General features: G+C 41.3%; 1 protein-coding gene across 1 annotated transcript in view; it reads left to right on the forward strand.

Moving 5' to 3' along the window:
* Positions 1 to 7,846, forward strand: part of LOC112110501 (protein Jade-3) — a 68,733-nt gene that overhangs the window by 44,463 nt on the left and 16,424 nt on the right. The gene's annotated exons all lie outside the window — the stretch shown is intronic.

Below are 7,846 nucleotides of genomic sequence, written 5' to 3' on the forward strand. Positions count from 1 at the left end.
CCATGCCCTGTCCCGATTTTTCACACTTGCTGTCTGGTCACACTACTCAAGGCATGCGTGGAATTGCAGCTGCTGGTAACCCTCTAGCTCCCTTCTCCTCCCCCCCTCCAGCAGTGTCTTCTGTGTGTGAGCCGGGCTCTGCTAATCCAGCGGCTCCTAGTGGCAACCAGCAGCACTGAAGCCCATTTCTGTGGGGGAAAGGAAATTCTGCATGCACAACATTAATTTCTGCAAAATTCTGCATTGTGCAGTGGCACAGAATTCCCCCAGGAGTAATGTGCAAACTGATTTTCAGAGTCTTATAACTTGGACAGACCTGGGCAAACTTTCACTGGGATGGTAAGAGGCACAACCCTGACACCAGAGCAGTTCCCTCTTAACGAATTTCAAATCCCTACTCCAAAATATGGAAATGAAAGAGCTTCAAATAGTTGTACTAAACTTTTTACCCAAGCAAATGTATTTTCCCTAACCCCATTCTGAGAAACCACTGAAACTTAAAAATAAATAAATAAATAAAATCAGCCTCAGGTGCAGGCACCTGGGATCAAAAACTTCAGTCCATATTTTTTTTTATAAGCAACTGACAACAGGGTCTATAACAAGATGTGTCCAGCAACCTTAACTATGGGCAGCTCTGCTGCGACCCCGCTCCTGGCCCTGGCTCAGAGGCAAGGGCGGGGGGGACGTGAGATCAAAAGTTTGGGGACCATTGGGCTAAGGTTTCATTGAGGTTTGCATGTAAAGCAGGGCTAAAACCCCTCCCTTCATGCTTTGAGTCCCTACAAACTTTCATTCTTTTACTGATTTCACTTCTCTCACAGAGTGCTCTGGGTATGAATATGGATATTTTTTTTTTTTGTGTCCAGTAACACACTGATCTGTTTCTAATTACTGTAATTTTAAACTTATGTGCTACAATAGCAAATTGTGGGCATGTGTGTTATAAATAAGATCATCTCATCTTTCAGGAGACTTGTAAGAGGCAGACGACTGTTTATTACCTTCAGTAGTTTGGCAAGACAAGCATTTGTCTATTTAAGAATAAAAGGCATAGATTTACCTTTGGCATTAAGCAACCTTTCAGGATGTTATGCTATATTGTAATCTTTGTTTCATGCATAGAATATCAAATGAACGACTAAACTGGGGGCTGCTGAAGCACTTGCAGAGCTGCTGTGTGGCTTTGCCCTATAGTGAATGAGATTGATACTGGAGAACTTGTTCCTATAAGGCTGCCTAGGATGACTAGCCAAATACTACGTCCACAAGGGATCACAGACCGTGGTTGTGGAGCGGCTTTGTGGGAAGGACAGTCTAATGAAAAGGCAAGGATAGCAGAAAGGATGGGAGGAATTCTATAATTATCATCTATATGGAGAATATACAATGAAGTGTATACAGTGATTTGAGCATGTAAAGTGTTATGAAAGAGCTTGTTAGTGGAGCATAAACACAGCCTTGCCTTGTTTTCCCCACTCTTCTAGCTGACACTTTCTAACGTAGGATTTTTTTTATTTGTTTTGGTATTTGTCTAGTAAAATGGCTTCTTGCAACAACCACATCAGCATAGCAGCTGCTTCTAGTTGAGTTGACTGGTATTTGTGGCTCTGGTTAGAATATTCTGTATATTTTCCTTACTAAATAAATAAACAAAAATAGTACTTGATTTTGAGCTTGCCTTTCTTTCCAGTAGGGAGGTGCTTAACTATAATAACAGTTAAGGACATGCTTTACAAAAGATATTCCATTAATGAGATATGACCACATGAAGATCTTTATTGAATATTTTCTTGTTGTTACTGTTTGTTGTTGTTTATTTTTTGGGGGGTAGGAAAGTAGTGCTCGTGTTTACCAAGTAAAACAGCATTTTGTGTCAGTTTGTCTTAGTTTCTTGCTTAGTAAACACAGGATCTAGTTTTTCAGAGAGCACATTCTAGAAGTTGTTCTGAAATGTTTTCTTCCTCTTCTGACCTGTGCCTTCAACCCTTCTGCTTAGGAAAGGTTAGGTCCAGGAGCCAGACTGCATACACTGGCTCCCTCGAGGAAGCCCTATAAACCTCAGCTATCTGCTCTGTTCTTCCTGCCCAGCAGGACTACAATAGGAGGAAGAGTAAGGGTTTTAGGAGACCTCTGCCCCAATCATCGTCTGTGTCCATGCCTGCTCCCTCTCTCTCCTCCCCCAGACACTTGGCGGGGTCCAAGCAGGCCTTTTGATGGGATGCTCGGGGCAATTTACTAGGCTGAAGTATGGACCCAGTTTTTGTGAACTGTTTGTTCCACTTTTATCGGGCGTGAACCCACATTACCTTGGGCAAAAACTAGATCCTGTGTTTACTAAGAACAAGGTAGCGGATCACCTCAGCAGATCCTTCTCCAGCCACCATAAGTGGTCCATCCGTCCAGACATTGTGGGACGCCTCTTCCAGAAATGAGGGACATACTTCCTGCTGTGCCTTATCATGAACAGGTCTGTCTTCAGTTCTGCTCCTTCCTGGGCCACAGGGTCACTCTGTGTTGGTGTGGCTGACAGGACCCCCCATTTGAACCACTGGCAATGTGGTGCTCTGCTCTACCTATCCTGCAAGGCAGACTTCCTAGTGGCCATTACTTCTGCCAGAAGGGTCTCAGAAATCCTAGCTCTTAATCGGAGCTGCCTTATACGGTCTTCTTCAAGATCAAGGTTCTATTGCAGCCACATCCAGTAACCAGGATATTTTCCTTCTGGTCTTCTATCCAAAGTCTCATGCCAATAGAGAGGAACAGAGACTCCACTCCCTGGATGTCAGATGTGTACTAGCCTTCTATATAGAAAGGACTAAATCACTTTGAAAATCTACACGGCTTTTTGTGGCCATTGCAGACATGATGAAAGGCCTTTCAGTCTTGGCCAGAGAATCTCATCGTGGATCACTTTCTATATCCACGCATGCTACGACCCGGCAAAGGTCCTCCTGCCCTAACGGTGCATTCTACCAGGGCTCAAGCATCTTCGGCTGCGTTCGTAGCTCAAGTTCCTATCCAGGACATCTGTAGAACAGCAACATTCTTGGCATCTCATTATGGCATCACCCAGCATGCTAGACACGACGTGGGTTTTGGCCGAGCGGTATTACGATCAGCATGCCAATGAACTCCGAACCCTCCACCACCGCAACTGTTTGGGAGTCACCTACATTGGAATGGACATGAGCAAGCACTCAAATTAAAAATGGTTAGTAAACTTCCATAACTATTCTTCAAGATGTGTTGCGCATGTCCATTCCAACCCCTCCCCGCCACCAGCCCATCTGTCAGAGTTAGCTGGCAAGAAGGAACTGAGGGGGCGACGAGTCGGCAGGCCTCTTTATACCGACGCCATGGGGGCACCAGAGCCGACCTGACGGATACCACTGAAGGAAAAACTTTCTGGCAGTGGTGCTCAGGGTGAGTATACACCTATATTGGAATGGACATGAGCAACACATCTAGAAGAACAATTATGGAAACTTAGTAACTGGTTTTGTGTGTGTGAGGTAAATGGGTGAGGAGGGGACTAGATACTAAGGGCTTGTCTACATCATGGGGTAATGTGCACTATGAGGGTGTGACTTTTTAAAGCACATCTGTTGCACACTAACTGATCCATGTAGATCCTGCTAGTGCTCATTAAAAGTTCTGTAGCATGTTTTAACTTAATATTGTTTCAAACTGTTACAGTACTACGTTAAAAGTGCACTAGGGAACTTTAGTGCATACCAGCGGGGTCCACAAAGACCAGTTAGTGCATGACACACGTTAGTGTGCTTTAGAAATCACACCGCAATAGTGCCATTGCTGCTTTGCATAGACAAGTTCTGATAGCTGTATTGTAGGATATGGATATTGAATAGCCAATTAGAATTCAGCATGTGCTTAACCTAAGAAATAAGGAGAACATCCTTTTATTCGTAAGTACTCCATTTCCATATAGCTTTCAATAACTATATGAAATTGCCTTTTTAAAGTGTTACATGGGGACACTGGATTTGTTTGTAAGACATACCTGAATATTTATTTAAATTATAAGTAATTATGTCCTGCAAATGTATACTGGGCAATAATAAACATTCCCAACTTCCTGTCTTACTGCTAAGTTTCATCTTCAGGATTCTAGATTGTCATAATGATGTATTTAAAGTCTCTGCTTTGTATCAGGACCATATTGAAATTATTTGACTCACATGCAGCTACTGTACTATCTTCAGATTAGCTTGCATCTTAAATGTGCATAGAGGTTACATATGCAAGTGACTTTTTGAGATCTGTTTTTCTACAGACTTCATATTTTAGGATCTAAAGTGATTTTTGATAAACTTGCAGTCCCTTGGGATGACTCAGGTTTGAGGTTATATTTCCTGTTTTAGATAGAGATCACTGCCTTCACTTCCTAAGAGTGCAGATAGAACACAATCCCTTGGAATCACTACTGCTCCAAAGATCTGGCCAACGAGGGGGAATTTTAAGACTGCTCCAAAATATATACAATTATAAGGAAAGCTAGATTTCCAGACACTGTGTTCCCTTTTGAAAGAGGTCCATTCTTTGCCAAATCTGTTTGGCATAGTGACAGTACTGAGGACAAATGCTGTAAATAATTTAACTGAATTAATAACTTAATAATAGTGAATTAATTCTCCTACTTGCACCAGGTCTTGTAGTAGCGAAGAATTGTAAGGTGACTAATATTCGATATGTTTTTGTTCTCTGAGTGAGAGCTTTTAACTGTTGGAAGAGGCTGCTTGGTCAAAGGTGAAAAACCAGGTTTGTGGCTGATGGACAGAACTATAGATGGCTTTGTAACAATGGCAAGATCTCTGAAAGAAAAGCTAAGTTACAGCATTTCGGTAACTATGAAAGAAAACTGTGTACCAAGGAAACTTTGGTCAGATGTTGGGTTCCTTATGATTTAGAGCGTGGTAGTCAATTTTTTGTGTCAAGGTCCACATTTCTTGGTCAACGTATAGTCAAGGTCCAGACTCCAGAGAAAATAACAATAATGATAAATAAAAAGATTTCAGGGTCCGTTCAAAAGCGTCTGGTGGTGCAGATTTGGCCCATGGTCTGCCTATTGACTACCCCTGCTTTAGAGCCCCTATATGCCTAACAATTACATCTGATTGATTGGCCACTAGTGATACCGCTACTGTAAATCTATTTTAGTGTCTGAAGCAGAGTATCTGGTACTTAATATTGCTGAGCACAGACTGTGTGGTTGGTACTGTGCAACAAAGAAAAAAAATAGTCCAGGTCCCAAGGGACTTGTGTTCTAAAAATATAGATGACACAACTCTCATATATAATGGATGATGAGAAGATGAACTCAACTTAAAGCTGTGTTGTAAAAATACTGACTTCTCTAATAGCGCTTTCACTGCTAGTACTAGTAATCACACTGTTTTGATATGAAGTCTTCTGTGGCTTTAGTTTCAGCCAGTACTTACAAGTGGTAGTGTGTAAAGCACTGCCTTAAATAACATTAAATAGTGTCTTCTCAAATAATTAAGCCAGTAACTGCTATTTTTAAATATATTGAGTTTTTCTGGGACTCTTCAGAAGTGTGCCATGTTAGTATTTCTTATACATTCCCTTCCCCCACCCCCCCGCAGTTCTCTTCCACAGTAAAGGTGGAAATCACGTGGGTTTGAATTGGTATAAAACACTTTCAGTTTTATTTATTATATTACACTGCTTAGAAAAATTGGGTGTTTCAACAGATTTAAGTTCTCGCTCCAGTATAGGGAAACTTCAGAGCTAGTTATTGCCAGTATGCTTCTAATCAACGAAGAGATAGCTAGGGCAAGCGTTAACAACATGTCTGGGGCCGGTGCTGTAATTGGTTATAAATTACTCTCCAAAATTTGACTTTGGAGTTAGTAAGTAGCTTCTAAAGGTTTGGTTACTTGAGGAATCTTACAACAGAAGACTTCTGTAAACTGAGTGCTCTAATATAAGGACATTAGGTGGTGGAGACTCGGGGGTCTGTTATAGTTTGTTTATTTTTGTTAAGCTTCTGTTTAATGTGCGCTCCTTCTATGTATAAAATAAGCTGATGTGGTATTATGAGCTGCCATTTCTGCCCCAGATTACCGGCAGCCTACCTTAATAAGACAGACATGGTTGTGTTCATTTTAAAATAATACAAACATGCTTGTATAATAATGAAACTGTCTGCCTGATTGATTTAAAATGGAGTTTTAATAACTAGACCCAATTCATATTTCAAGTTTTGCTAGATCACTTGCTTTAGGGGAAAAAAAAAAAATGGTTACTCTTTTTCCAGTAGGCCCATGGTTAGAAATGCTCAGATTCTTTTTACAATGAGTTTGCAAAAAAGCATGTTTAGCTGTACCATCCTACACAGCTTCAAAATCTATTTCAGACTGAGGGTGTAGGCCAATAAAATTCTGAAGAGGATTCTAAACCAATCTTAAAATGGCTAATACCATCAGATTGAAGAGGATAAAAGGAGCTGTGAATCTGAAACCTCTTACTGTTTTTATCTGACATTATCTCAGTGGTACCAAGAGTTCCACCAATCCATCAGAGATAATTTTCCCTTCTTTTGATTTTTGCCCATTACATCACTTTTGGCTTACAGGGTTTTTTTGTTTTGTTGAGCGTGATCAGCCATGACGTCCACCTGAGGCCAGTTTCTTTGAAACAAACCATGGTAACTGCTTTTGCTCGATGTATAAATACATTCGTAGTTTACCAGTGCATTTATTAACTTCTAGCTAATTCAAACTGTAAATGTGCCCTTCACTTAAATCACTTTGCTAAATTGTGTGTACCTACCTTTTTGAAGAGACAAACTAGAGGAGGCAGTCTCTAGAGCTTATTCCGTTAAAAAACATTGTGTTTAGTTTCAAGAAACTTAATTCCTTTTTTAAACCATATCAGTGCAAAAAGAACTTAGTGCGATTACTCAATGTTTGTGATTATTATTATTTTTTTTAGAAAGCATGTATTGCATTATACGGCTTTACTGAATAATGCTGAAACAGGATTGTATGGTTGCTGTCGTAAGACGCACAGAATCCTGAATAGAATATTGAGCATTGTAAAGTCTCTTTAGTTTAACTTTAATTCTTAAGATACTGTCTAGTTTGTGTCCTATACACTGAGGACAGACCAGTGTCTGGAGGGTGTTGGGTAGGTTGAGGAGGCAGAGGTAGGAGAAGAGTGTCTGGCCACCAAGGCAGAGGTGAGTAGGGGACTCTTGCCTAGGGTTCTGAGTGACCCTACTTCAACACCCGTGCTGGGACTGATTACCTACACTCTGCCTCCCCTAGTTGCTGCTAATTGACCACTACTTCAGTCTGGAGTGAGCGAGCAGCAGGGAGATAGTAAACCTCAAGATAGAGGTAGAGGGAAATGGGTATAAAGTGGGCTGTTGATTAATTGCAGTTAACTCTCTTGATTAACTAAAAAAAAAAGTAATAGCGATTAAACAAAATTACTGTATATACTCGATCATAAGCTGGTTCGTTTATAAGCCGATCTCCCCCCACCCCCAAAGATGGATAAGTAAAAAATGGAAATTTTTTTATAACACATTCATAAGCCGACACTATAATTCAGGGGTCAGCAAATTTTGGCTCCCGGCCCATCAGGATAAGCCGTTGGCGGGCCAAGATGGTTTTGTTTACCTCGAGCGTCCGCAGGCACGGAGGTAAACCTAAGTAAACAAAGGTGTCCCGGCACGCCAGCTGCTTACCCTGACAGGCCAGGACAGCAACTGGTGGGGAAATTTTTTGGGGGGGAGAAGCTGGGAGTCAGGGGAGTAACCCCTGTGACCACCCCCCACATGACCCTTCCCTTAGCC

Source organism: Terrapene carolina, unplaced genomic scaffold (assembly GCF_002925995.2).
Source record: "Terrapene carolina triunguis isolate 2854851 unplaced genomic scaffold, T_m_triunguis-2.0 Scaffold23, whole genome shotgun sequence".
Taxonomy (NCBI): domain Eukaryota; kingdom Metazoa; phylum Chordata; order Testudines; family Emydidae; genus Terrapene; species Terrapene triunguis.